This window comes from Bombus pascuorum, chromosome 10 (genome assembly GCF_905332965.1).
Source record: "Bombus pascuorum chromosome 10, iyBomPasc1.1, whole genome shotgun sequence".
NCBI lineage: Eukaryota > Metazoa > Arthropoda > Insecta > Hymenoptera > Apidae > Bombus > Bombus pascuorum.
Genome location: NC_083497.1, coordinates 6333060 through 6346063, shown reverse-complemented (window position 1 = coordinate 6346063; position 13004 = coordinate 6333060). Strand labels below are relative to the sequence as shown.

The following is a 13004-nucleotide window of genomic DNA, read 5'->3' as shown; positions in this document are numbered from 1 at the left end:
CTTAGCGATCGACTGTCGAACGAAGAAACGAGATACTTCGGCGAAGAGTTGCTACTTTCAAGCTTTATAAGGCACTTTCGAACATCACGGTGCACGCCCTTTCGAGCGAAGAAAGAAACTTTTCACTGAGGCAGTTCGAAGGACGAAGAAATTTCGCAATCCAGCTTCTAGTTCTCTTTGCTGAAGCCTATAAACCTGGTTGCAGAATGATTCCTCAATGCAAGAAGTCGAAGACCGGCTACTGAACTTCCTTTCGACCCTTTTGTTTTTACTCCGATAGAAACAGTCGACCCGTCTTACTTCGTTTGTCGTAACAGTCAAGCGAATTTGTGTCGGGAAATCGAAGCAGAAAAATGCAGACCAAGGAAAAGGTAATGGCGGAGAAGAAAGGTAGAACGTAAATGAGTTAAACATGATTTCTAATTCAAGAGGTTTAGTCACTTGTGTTTGAGGTTTCGGGATTTGAATCGCTCGAGTTCCTTTTCAAGGACGTAGAATTGGATGTGTTTCTTTTGAAATTTCTTACTTAGCATGTGTTTTATTTATATTCAATCTTACGTTTGAAAAGCAAGATAATATAAAAGTATATAATATGAATTCCCATAGGATAAGAGTCATTGAAATTTTTATTAAAAAATTTAGCTTTCAATGTAATTTTTCTTGAAATTTCACGTTAGGTATTTAAATTTAAGAGAAAGTAGGTTACTTTTATTTACATATATCCAATCCTATGTTTGAAAAGTCGAGATGAGCCACATAATGTAAATTCTCTCAGGATAGCTGTTATTAAGATTTTTATACAAGATTTAAAACCGAGGGTACTTCTCCGGAGATTTAAATTTTTTCATTTAAAAGGATCAAAAAGATTTATATAATATCACGATATTCATGATACATAATATAACGATCTGAATTTTTATTCAAGTATTTTAGATTGATATATTTCTTTCGAAATTTTTAGTCGAGTATTTAAGTTTAAAAAATAGTAATGTCTTTTACCTATATTCAATCTAACATTTAAGAAAAAGGAATAAAATGTGTATAACATATTATAATTTCGAATTGTCTGAAGGAAGAATCTATTTCTTTAGGAAACTATTCATTGCTAGATCCACATGCTTTAACCTATGCGGCGCAGTAGCAGTTTTTCAGACAACCACTTATTGTTAGCATCGTCTGTAGGAGGCGTATTATCGAACTCTGTGCGTGACACTTCAAGTTCTTCTCTGTTATATGGTCTGTAATACTAGCACGCTACCATCGCAAACTATAGTACTCTAGGCAGTCTGGGGCCGAGCTTCCGCGTAGTAATTTGATAGCTACGAGTACCCATTGTTCTTAGTTTAAAAGCAAGCTAGTGCTCTTGGATATTTTCTTTCTTTACGCTTCCTACGTTCTTATTATCTTGTAGCAATACAAAAAAGCACATCTCTTGAATACTTTGGTCTGTATTAAGATCGGTAATGAAAGAAATGATCGACAGATATTTTTATATATTTCAAATAACATATTGTTATTTTATTAAATGTGTACTTAATTAGTACTTAAACGTCTCCACAGATGAAAATTTGCAATTTTTTCAAAATTGATTTTTTCGGACGCTGTGGGTCCCAGGGAGGAGACGGTTTGCAGATTCGTGTTCAGCTCATAAAATTCTAAAAGAATCACTTATTGAAGGTTGCAGATTAGATACGTGTTGAACAGTGTTATTTATCTCTTTATTATTACGTCAATTTAACGTCAATTTAAGGAAAAGATTACATTCAGACGATCACGTTAAATATTTTCATATTTTCTATTTATCCACTGTTGAAATTCCTGAAATTTCAATTAAGCTAGAACATAACAGTTGTACTTACAATTAGAATGATTTGCTTCTAAGTTGAAGAACTTGTGTAATCGTAGAGGCAATAGGCAATTGTTACTTGTCAAACATACCGCTACTAGGAAAGTTTTAGGAACTCGAGTCCCTCTCTAACTCTCTGATCTCTCGAGCTGCGCTTGGCATGCATCTGAGGTGGATAGGTCGTGATAGTGCTACTGCTGATGTATAAGATTTTTGTCTTCATCCGGGTTGCCCTTCTTCTCAGTTACGAATTGTGCAAAACAGGACTATGAGTGCCGTGATTCGAACCTAGGTCTTGAGCGTTTGTAACCAATTATGTTAATCACTGCGTTGCCGTCCGGCTTAGGATAGGGTCTTTGTGCAGCAAGCCACAGGACAGAACCCGTTAGAAAGTTTTTGCTGTTGAGTGTCGTTAGACATCTAATTCTTTGACTTGTACGAACCAATTTTTCTGAGAGCTTAAACTGTAAGTTACGTCGGTTCAATAGGAAACCGCGACTTTTCATATAGAATCCTGACAACGTCACGCGTTGTTTCGCATTTTCCAAACGTTCCGCTTCATTGTTATGTACTTCAAAACCCATAAACTCTCTAATTCTATAATATGAGCGAGAACAAATATCTTACTCTCCATTTAGAAAGTTTCTTTCTCTTTTTTCTTATCTTTATTTTACAGGAATATACATAATTTGTTGTTTCGTGCTTTGTTTCTACGTGATTAAGGGAAAGTAGGACAAATGACGAAGAAACTTTGGATTTAATTGAAAGAAACGTAAAAGCTGCCGAGCGCGTTTTATCCCAGATACAGTTAACAGCTTTCGTTGAATTAAGTCTGCTAGCTGCATTATGCCAAAGACAGTGGACGTATCAGGGAATTAAGTGCACAAGTCTCTGTTTACTAGACGTATATTGCAACGAAATTATGTAGAGTGTGCGCGGAGTCACAGGACAGTATTAACACGAGACATTTACGAAAGAATATTAACCTTGTTGCGGAAGTTGTTCATTAACACTAGGAAAAATGACAATGAACAAAATTGAATATGGAGATTACAAAGAAAAGATACGATAAGTTTATATTTCTATTCGACGAAACAGATTTTGTCTTAATAGAAAATTCACCAAATTTTCTTAAGAACATTTAATTGATCTAGTTCTATACTTTTGTCATTTAAAATATCGGTTTTTAAAAACAGAATACTTTCAGACGATAGTGTAAAGTGTCAAAACGTAAAGTCTAAATGCACTTTGTATCAAGTTAATATCTCGCTCCGTCTGGAATATATGGAATTCGGAAGTTTATATGCAACAGAACACATACCATGAATAGATTGTCAGACCCCACGACCTACATTTTTTACTGGAAACTCGCGCGTCCTAAGTAGCAATAGTAATCTGTTGACTTAACGCTTGTCACTGACCATGTCACGTGCACGAACTTGCGACAGATCAGTGAATGCGTACGCGTGAGAGATCCGACTGTGCGATAAGGAAAGAAATAAGAAGCAGCCGAAAATTACGTTTCTCTTTACACGAACCACTTGAGAAGCTTATCTCAGGAACTGAAAGTCGTACTGGAATTGGAAGTATTGTAAAGTTTTTGTAAGAAATTACAAATAATTTCGATATTAAAATCATATGAATCTTTGGTAATTTTAATATATTTGACATTTATATATTTATACAATATTTATATAATATATAATATAATATAATTATATAATATAGTATATATTTTCATAAAGTATTACAACGGATATTTTTATTAGAATATTTTATACTTTTTTTATATAGAATATATTGTATTTATTCGGTACATTTGTGCTCTTAAATTTAATTTCATAATATTGTATTTCGTGTTTGTTCATACCTGTTTCATACCTGCTAGTAATATCGGTTGGCATCCGCGACTTATGCTAACTTTCTGTGTACATTCAAGAATTCCGTCGGCTAATATTCGTTCGAAGTTTATTCCTGTCTCGTGAATAACGCACCCGCCGTTCTTGGATGTATTTGAAGAGCGAACTACGATAAAACGTAAGAGTCTTATGGTAAGACGCTCTGTACGGGGTTGCATTATGCGCGACATATCGAATCATCAGATTTCCCCGTACTGTGTACTTTATTTCGTGATTTTATCGTCAATTATTTTGGAATACCGATGTTTAAGTCTTATTTATATATTGCTATCCAATAATATTTTCTCGTAGATAATTGTGAAAATGAAAATCTTTTCGTGGTATTATCTGGTAAGAAGTTTCGTCAAGAGATAGATTTCATCGTCGCTAGCAGGTGTTCATCAATACATTCGGTTCACTTTATAAGCATATTATTAAAGAAGGTAGTTGGTTCGAAAAGGATTTAAAGTGCAGCAACAGCCACGGGAAGTTGATTTAAACCAAACAACCATAAATTTAGCGCAGCTATAAATTTGAGGATAGAGCAGAGCTGTTGGAACCAGACTGATCAAAACAGCATACCGTTGTTTACTTTTTTATTCGGATGTCATACTTCTTTTCAGCTCATTGATTTATATCTTAGAGAATTTTTAAAATTTTGGGTCATCTGGTTTTTTAGGGTTCTAAATATTTATCAGTGATGATAGGAAATAATAAAATATATAAAAAATTGACATAAAATAAAATAGAGTAAATAGAAATAGATATGCATAAATAAGAATTTTAACATTCTTTCTTGCAAATTTTCAAGCTATATACTTTAGCTATAAGGTGACACAATACGTCACTGTGAAATTAGGAAGTTTATTAATTCATAACTCCGAAAATTATAAAAATTTTCGTTCAGTCGAGATTTACTACGTTCAGGTATTTATCTTTCCTAATACAAACGCGAACAACTGTTCTTTAATGTAATATATTATTCTGTGAAAAATTTTAGAGTTATATTTTTGTCATACATCTTACTAAACACAATTGAAAGTTTCACTGCAATAAGAGAGCAGTTTCGATACTTAATTTATATGCATTATAAGAGAAAAGGAGGTACAAATTTCATATGCAAAAATGCAAATGTTTATTACTATGAATATTAGTTGACTATATATAATATTAGATGAATTTGTAGCACGTTTAGGTAACGTACTTGATTTTTATTCTTTTATATATTTAAATCACTGATAATTGTAATTGCCTATTTTGATTATGAATTCATCGAACGAATTAGATCAAACAATATAAGAAATTTCAATCTTTCCAGAAGTGAAATTAAAACTTCGAGTAGAAAGGACTTGAAACAATCTTTTGAAAATCTAAAATTTTCATTTTTGTTACCTATATTTGAAAGTATTGTGTTTGGATATTAAAGTACGAAACTGTGAAAAATTCAAACTATTCTGCTATCAATATAACAATGGATTTATTTTACAAAGTGATACAAATGTCAACAAAAGAAGAGTCGTGAATAATAGATTGATACTGAATCTGATGCAGCAGTTCTCTTTCACGGCAGGAGAAATCGAACTGCATGTTGTATCAACATTTAATCTTGATTTCTTTGTTTCTCCATGAACGTTGGTCGGTTCAACGAATCACTTCAGAAGATTTAATAAAAAAAAAAAAAAATGCTCTTGTCAGAAATACAAAAGGACATGTCTCATAGATATAGATTACGATTTACACGCCAATGTTTTTAGAGCTAATTAATACAAATTAATATAAACTTTTGGCAGTTCTGAATGTATTACTATGGAACAGTTTTGAAATTATCGTATTGGTTCAGTTATTATTGCAGTGAAAACAAATTTAATCGATGGAGAGAAATGAAATGACTGATGGTGAGAAATCTGATAAATTCTACTTTTATTTTTAATTTAAATTCACAATGAATTTAATACAATTTTTTAAAAACTAAATATCTAATAATGCGTACTATTTTTGAACCTTGTAATAATTTTACAAATTTCATTTTGAACATTATTGAATTGAAACGCCTGACAATTTTCAAAACATATTGAGAAATAAAGACACAGTTTATGCTAACTTTCCTACTCCATTCATTAACAGATATACTATTAGGTATTTATTTATTTTCTTAGGAAAATTTGGCATGTGTGTGAGTTATGTCTGTGTTCTCTATTTTTTACTTTCAAGGAAATTGCTTAGTCAGAATATAGGATTTAGAGAATTTTTGGTACAGATTGAATTTTCTTGGGATTCTATTGGTATGATGAATTAAAAGCGGAACATAAGTTTGGTATACATATATGATACATATCTAGTATTAGGTAAAGTTAGGATGGTTATAGTTTGGACAATTTATTACTCTTTTGTGTGTTGGAGCATACCGTAATTTAGAAAAGACTGTCTCAAGTCCCCAAGTCGTGTATCATTTAACATAAACTGAAAGCTGAACTTCTTCAAATTAAGCCTTTTAATATTCATAAATACATATATAACATATACATTATGTTTAATCTTCTGAAATATCTATTCGTCAGAATATATCGTTGATTTCTTAGAAAAGTGACACAAGCAAAAGGATGGAAAATTATTCATTAATCGACTATTTAACAATATAAAAATTTATTTTTTTTTAATGCAGTCCACGATTTCTATTAATGAAGAAAAACTTTCTTTGGAAAGTCTTTATAATTGAAGCTTTGAATTGTGATATATCTGTGTTGCTTTAATTAAATCATATAATTTTGTTGTGTGATTATTCCATCGCCATTTTAATCGATAGCTCTCATTTACAATTAGACCTCTGCAAATAATTCAAAAGTTATGATTTTAGAGATTCGTTACTCCTCTTTAGAACCGATTATATACTTCAGATTCATCGTAGATTTTATGAAATATTTTTTTATATCTGTCACGTGCTGTATATTCTTTAACCTCGTCTTACTTTTATATAAAGAGTTTCATACCTAAATTAAAAGAATAATCTTGCAATGTTAACGTAGATTGTGACTTTGTTCGTTAGAGAAACACATTTTCCTCATAGTTTCGCTTTCTATCGTTAGCTCGTTGAATTTCACAAAAAAGCATAAAAATTTCAGGAAACGCATCGATCACCGTTAGGTCGCGATTTAAATCGATGAAGCAGAACGACTGACGAGATCGCTCGAGTGTAAAGCTGAAGTTGATTCGATTCGCCGGTTTACAAAGCTTTTAAAACGCAGCGCGTATTTCCTCAGGAAGCTGATGGCTTTCCACCAGATGTGTCGTGTTAACACTAACCTCTCTTTCTGTAGAGAAACAGGGGAAAGATAAAACGATGGATGTAAAAGAAAGGAAAGGAGAGTAGATGTACAAATTATTCATAAAATGAATTCTCTGATACTAGAAGATATATAAATTATATTTTTTAATAATATTCTAATCATTTAAGGTATCTAAATTTTCAAAATATTTAAGAACATGGGAGAGATAAGTAGACCACGTATCTTGATGCAAATATCTTTATGAATATGATTTGTAAGAGAGCTAAGTAGAGATTTGTTTTATTTAGCTATTAAATACCATATCGTGTATTTTACTTTGGATACTTTACATAGTTTTTCATATTATGTAAGTAATTTCTCGAAATGTAGTAATTTCCTTTATATAATTTCTCTCTCAAATTTTTACAGCTTTCTATTTTTTATAAATTCATAAATATTCATAACCAAATGTTAAATTTATTTATTACCAATTAAACATTTTATCACACTGTTAATCAATTTTTTAACAGATTCAATTTTCCATAAGTACATAAATATCTACAATCTAATGATAAGGTAATTACATTATTTACTTTATTTATTAGTTACTTTCTTTTTTACACAAGAGTAATTATAAAATTTAATATTATGTTAATCAATCTTTGTATTGCTAAAATTATCTTCTTGTTTTGCTTTGACAAAAAGGGCAGATAATATAGAGTCTCTTTGTTTATAAAAATTTCCTCTCAGTTACATCTGTCCTTATCAATCTGAACGTACGAAAAGTTTCAGGGTAGTTCTTTTCCTACTGTTGCTTCCTTTGTAGCGTGCTTGTAGAAAGTAATATAGATCCTTTGTACGCTTCTAAACATTGGAGGAAGAGAAAGAAGCCGTGACTCGACTTTTATTTGATGTCGATTCGTAAGTTTGAAACGTACGGATCTCAGAGAATGAAAGACGCAAAATTATTATCAGACCTTGTTAAGATAAATTCATCTTTTCTTTCTCCCGTTTTTAATTCATTCAAGTTTCTTTGAATCCCTTTCTCACGTTGTGATGTATGTTCAGGTCAAACGAAACATCTTACCTATAACTTTGAAGCTGAAACTCGAAACTTTCTATTTAGCAATTCCTTCATTCGTTGTATTTCGTCCATCTGTATATTCCTTTCTATGCTACTATTTAAAATGTGCGTTGCTGCGTTTGTAATTGTACGTGGCAATTAAAGTTTCGTAGTTTCGTACGGTGGTAAGATAATTTCCTGTAGCTTCGGTTTATCTTCGGCACGAAGTTTAGACATATTTCCGGATAGCGTCGAAAAGTAAAGAGATTAAATAACCATCAGGTCGAAGTTATTAAGCCTGTTAACACGATAAAATTTATCCTTACCTCTGCCAACCGAGGGTCATTAGTTAGGTAAAGTTTCCCAATATGCTACGAAGTCTATGAAGTTTCATTCACTGTAAATAAAATGGCACTCATTTTTCTCTGGAAGCTGCTTATTTATTTAAGTCATTTAAATCTGAGTTTATATTGACTCGCACTACTTGCGTGATAACAAGCGTTCAGTTTCCTGATTTTCATGGTCTTTATAAGTTTTTAAGGATTTTGAAGATTTTATATCCCTTTTTATAAGAACGATAAATAATATATAAGTTATATTTGTAAATATAAATTTAATCTTTATACTGTTCGCGTTATCAATACTCTAAATTGGAATTTTGGCTGAATTCTTAAATTGGATTGGATTTATTTAGCTCTATTAATTAGAAATTCAGTTTAGTTTAACCAAACTGTTTAACTGAAAATAAAACTATAGGATTTTAAACACTAAATTTAAAAATTAAAACATATTATAGCTTTTGTAATATATAGAGATGTGAGATAGAGAATTTGGAAATGAAATTATCATTATAATAAAATAAAGTCGTTTTCTCCTGAAATAGGAAAATGTACAATTACATTGGCAATTATCAGCATGTACTTGACTATTCAATTAAAAATGAAAGAATTTAAAAAGAGATTTAATGTTTTTGGTTGAAACGGGGAAAATACGTGCAGTGCTCCTATATTTATGACACACTTTCCTGTGTTCCATCATCCAAGAAATTACGTACATGATGAATGCTTGATAAACGTATGTGGCCCACTTCGCTCGTAAACCATAGAAGCAGAGTACAAGAATGCATAATTGCTCGTGCAATCTCGTGCAGTACACACTTTCCTGATGCACTAAAATGGTTTCTCCACGCAAAAGGGCATTGCTTCGTTGAGTATACGCGATTAACTTCCCATCAAGGATGGTTTTAATCTCATAATCACTCCTTTAACATATTCGCTTTTATGATGTGTGTGTGTGTGTGATGTGGACTCTCAAGCATTATATAAATATTGAAAATCCCAGAACTGAACAAAATTCTTATAATAATTGATACATTCATATTCTATGTTTAATACAATTAACTTAATCAAAATTGAAAAATTTCAAAGGTAAAAAATAATATATGTAACTGGAAAATATCTCTTGAGTGTTAAATATATATTATGTCAAAAATTGTTCTTCACTTCTAAATATTTAATACAAAACTATTAGTTACTGAGCATAGTTAACAATAAAATATCTAAGCCGCGATACGTGTATGTCGCATATAATAGGATCATGTTCGAAAAGATCATCCTTCCATATTTTCTTAATATTCTAAAAAAATTGATTACAAATCAAGAAATTCGTTAAAATCGAAGAAGATAACACGATAAAAGCAGGGGCAGTGATTGGAGCGAGACTTTAAGCTCTCGGGATCTATCTTGGCCAAAACGCAGGGTCTTTCTCTAATTTAGAACTCGGACTATAGAAGAAGATGGAGGGTCGTGGAACGATAATAGGAATTCCAGTCTCGTAGCGGAAAATTTCACCAAGACGGGGACAAACAACGTCCCTTTACCGAGGGCCAACGTATTTTTTAAGCCCCATCACGCACCAAGCCATGGGTCATAAAGTTTTGCTACCCTTCTTGGTACTTTAACGAAATGGATTCTACATTATAGTGATCACATCGCAGCGTGTCGATAACACGGCTTCCGTTCTGCCGTTGAGATATTAAGGGCAGTTTTCTTACTTCGTACTATTTTTATTTCTACTTTTCTTTATTTTAAAACGCGTTTCATATGTATACTTCACCGACAAGATGCATTTCGACGCATTTCTCTCAGAGCGCAACGAATACATGCGTATTCCCAGCGAAACCAACGATGCATTAACGTTATTCACTTTCCCTCTTATTTTTCTTATTTCTCTGTCCTTTCATATTCCTTCGCTCAGACGTTTGTTTTATTTCCACGATGTTCGGTGGTATCAAGAAAATGTAGCCGCGTGATGTTACACGATGGGGAATTTATAGAAAACGCGAAGTGAAATGATGGCGGATTTATCGAAGATCGGAAGTAATATTCCCTGAGAATGCGATAAATCATATATCGAATGCCGACGTCGAACAAACATGGGGTGTAACGGAACGATATTTTTATAAACAGGCCGTTACTTTGCTCAATGCTCTTGCAGAATCAAGGGATTAGGAGATGATATTCGATTGTTTGGTCGCGTCGGTGTGGAAAGTATCATGAAAGTAATTCATTGGATTTCTTGGAAATTGCAGGTATTCCTTTCGAATTTGCTAAGTTATATAGGTAGTCTCAATATTAGAAAGTTCGTCGACCAGAACAACGTATTTTTCAGTGGGCTAGAGAAGGATTTATAATCTGTATCTTTTCGAAACAAAACTTTTAGTTTATGTAATGATTCCATCGTTTACTTTATACGAAGAAATTTCTTTCATATACAGTATACAATTACTTGCACATAACTTATATTACATAGACAAAAGACATAATTATTTCCTAAAAAAAAAAAAAAAAAAAAAAAAAAGGAAAACAATCGATCCTAATGGAGCGGAGTTGATCACCACATCCATTCTAGTTTACAAACAAATTGTTTCCCATACCAATGTTTTCTATCGTAATCCAATTTTCTTCCGAAGTAATTTGATTCTCTTGAAATTCCTCACAAAACAAGATTTTATCCTCCCATTTTTATCAATCAACGCGTACATTTCACCTTTTTTACTTTTGTCATCGTGTTACATCCAATAGTCTATCGGGAAAGATCGATGTTTACCTTGGATTATTCGAAAAGTTCGTTTGCTTATTTAAAAATAATATGTCGTTTCGTCGGTATGTTCGCGAGCATAATTTGCAAAACATAGCTTGGAATTATGTTGGAAATAAGCGTGAAAAGAGCAAGGTGAAATTTAGACTTCGATATTCTTTGCGTCAGGAGACACCGTTTAATTAGTGAGAATATGCTTCGTAGCATTCAGCTATACTAATGTGAAGAAGTTGAACATATTGACATAACAAAAATTGAATATGACGATATTAATTTTCTTACGATGGTTACTGAAATTGTCAAGAAATATTTCTACACAATTTTATGTAGAGAATGTTACTAAAAATGTTTAGAGAAATTTATGTTTTCGCGAAATTGAAGGAATTTGTGTCACCTACTGTAGTACCTACTGTAATATTGTAAGTAGAAATTTACTTTGAATATTTTATATGTTTTTCGGTTTCATCATGTTCCAGTTTTAGATTGCATAGAATGTAAAAGGCATTCGTAGTCTAGTTACAGTCATTTAAAAAAATCTTGAAAGATTTTATAACACAAAGACCTTCTTTGCTTCATTATTCTCTTTAGAAATGCTTTAATTGACAGAACATTAAATAATTTAGAATATCCTACGAGAGGAGAAGCCAGAAACCTAAATATATTATTTGAAATATTATAAACAGAGTAGTAATATAAACTGAATTTATTGAAAAATTATTCCACAGCATCAAAAGAGCTCTCGTTATCGACACGGAGAAAAATTGTCTCAGTAATTATATTAAATTAATTAATAACTTCTTAAGAAATTATCAATTTTTCTTCGGAGGTAAATACGAAATATTAAAATAACACCACAAAAATCTTTATATTAATCCATGAAGTAAAAGATTTTCATTCGTTATTTGATCCAAATCTTTCACACAGTACTGTACATGTGTCGCATCTTCTCTTCCGCTTTGTCCACCTTGTTACAATTTATTTTGATCGAACTCTGACTGGTGGAACTACTCTTGAAGTGCAATTTTCTTTATTTCTTTTTCTCTTGGTACATCGTAGTTTCGTGACCTATATACACATCGTGACTCGTGAAACATTACTCACTTGTCGTCAAACCGAGCTGCCCTAATTTATCGTTGGCTTGCATGTTTGCTTGCAACAAATTTGTCGCGAGATCACACGTTTCAGATGTTTTACGTAAAATATGCAAATTTTAATATATTAAATAATTCTAAAATACCGACACTTCATTTTCATATAACGAAGAAAAATAAGTGATTGCTTTTTCTTTAAAAAATATTTGGAATTTCAACAAAATGTTAAAGAAGCTGTTATTTTAAATTGGAAGATAATGTAAGGTATATATGTTTGATTTGTTTAAAAAGTTTATATAAGGATAAGGAAATTGTCCTCCTGGACACGCGCAATTGTGCCAAATGGGAACGAAGTTGCACGAAAGGTTGCATCACTATTATGCTACTATTGTAGTCTTACAGATGTACACAGAGATGTAAAGGAACAGCTCCAAAAGGTAATAAGAAGAAAGTGGAGAGTAAAATGAAAGGAAGAAAATTGTAACAATCTCGAATGTGGACTCGACAAAAATGAACTAGGTTTCACAAGAAATGTATTATACAGAGAATACGTTGATATAATTAAAGGTGGAACTAGAAACATTTTTAAGTAGTAAAATAAGAATTCTAAGATAAAAGTTGACAATTTTCAAAGAGACTTATCAAAGAAAATATTTTTATAGATAATTAATAAAGTTCTTTGTTAGTTTCTCTCACTAAAGTAAACATCCAAGACTAAAGTTACTATTTTTAAAGAAACTTGTC

At 31.7% G+C, this 13004-nt stretch overlaps 1 protein-coding gene across 2 annotated transcripts in view; it reads right to left on the bottom strand.

The window, feature by feature from the left end:
• Nucleotides 1-13004, bottom strand: part of LOC132911303 (uncharacterized protein MAL13P1.304-like) — a 308863-nt gene that overhangs the window by 229517 nt on the left and 66342 nt on the right. The gene's annotated exons all lie outside the window — the stretch shown is intronic.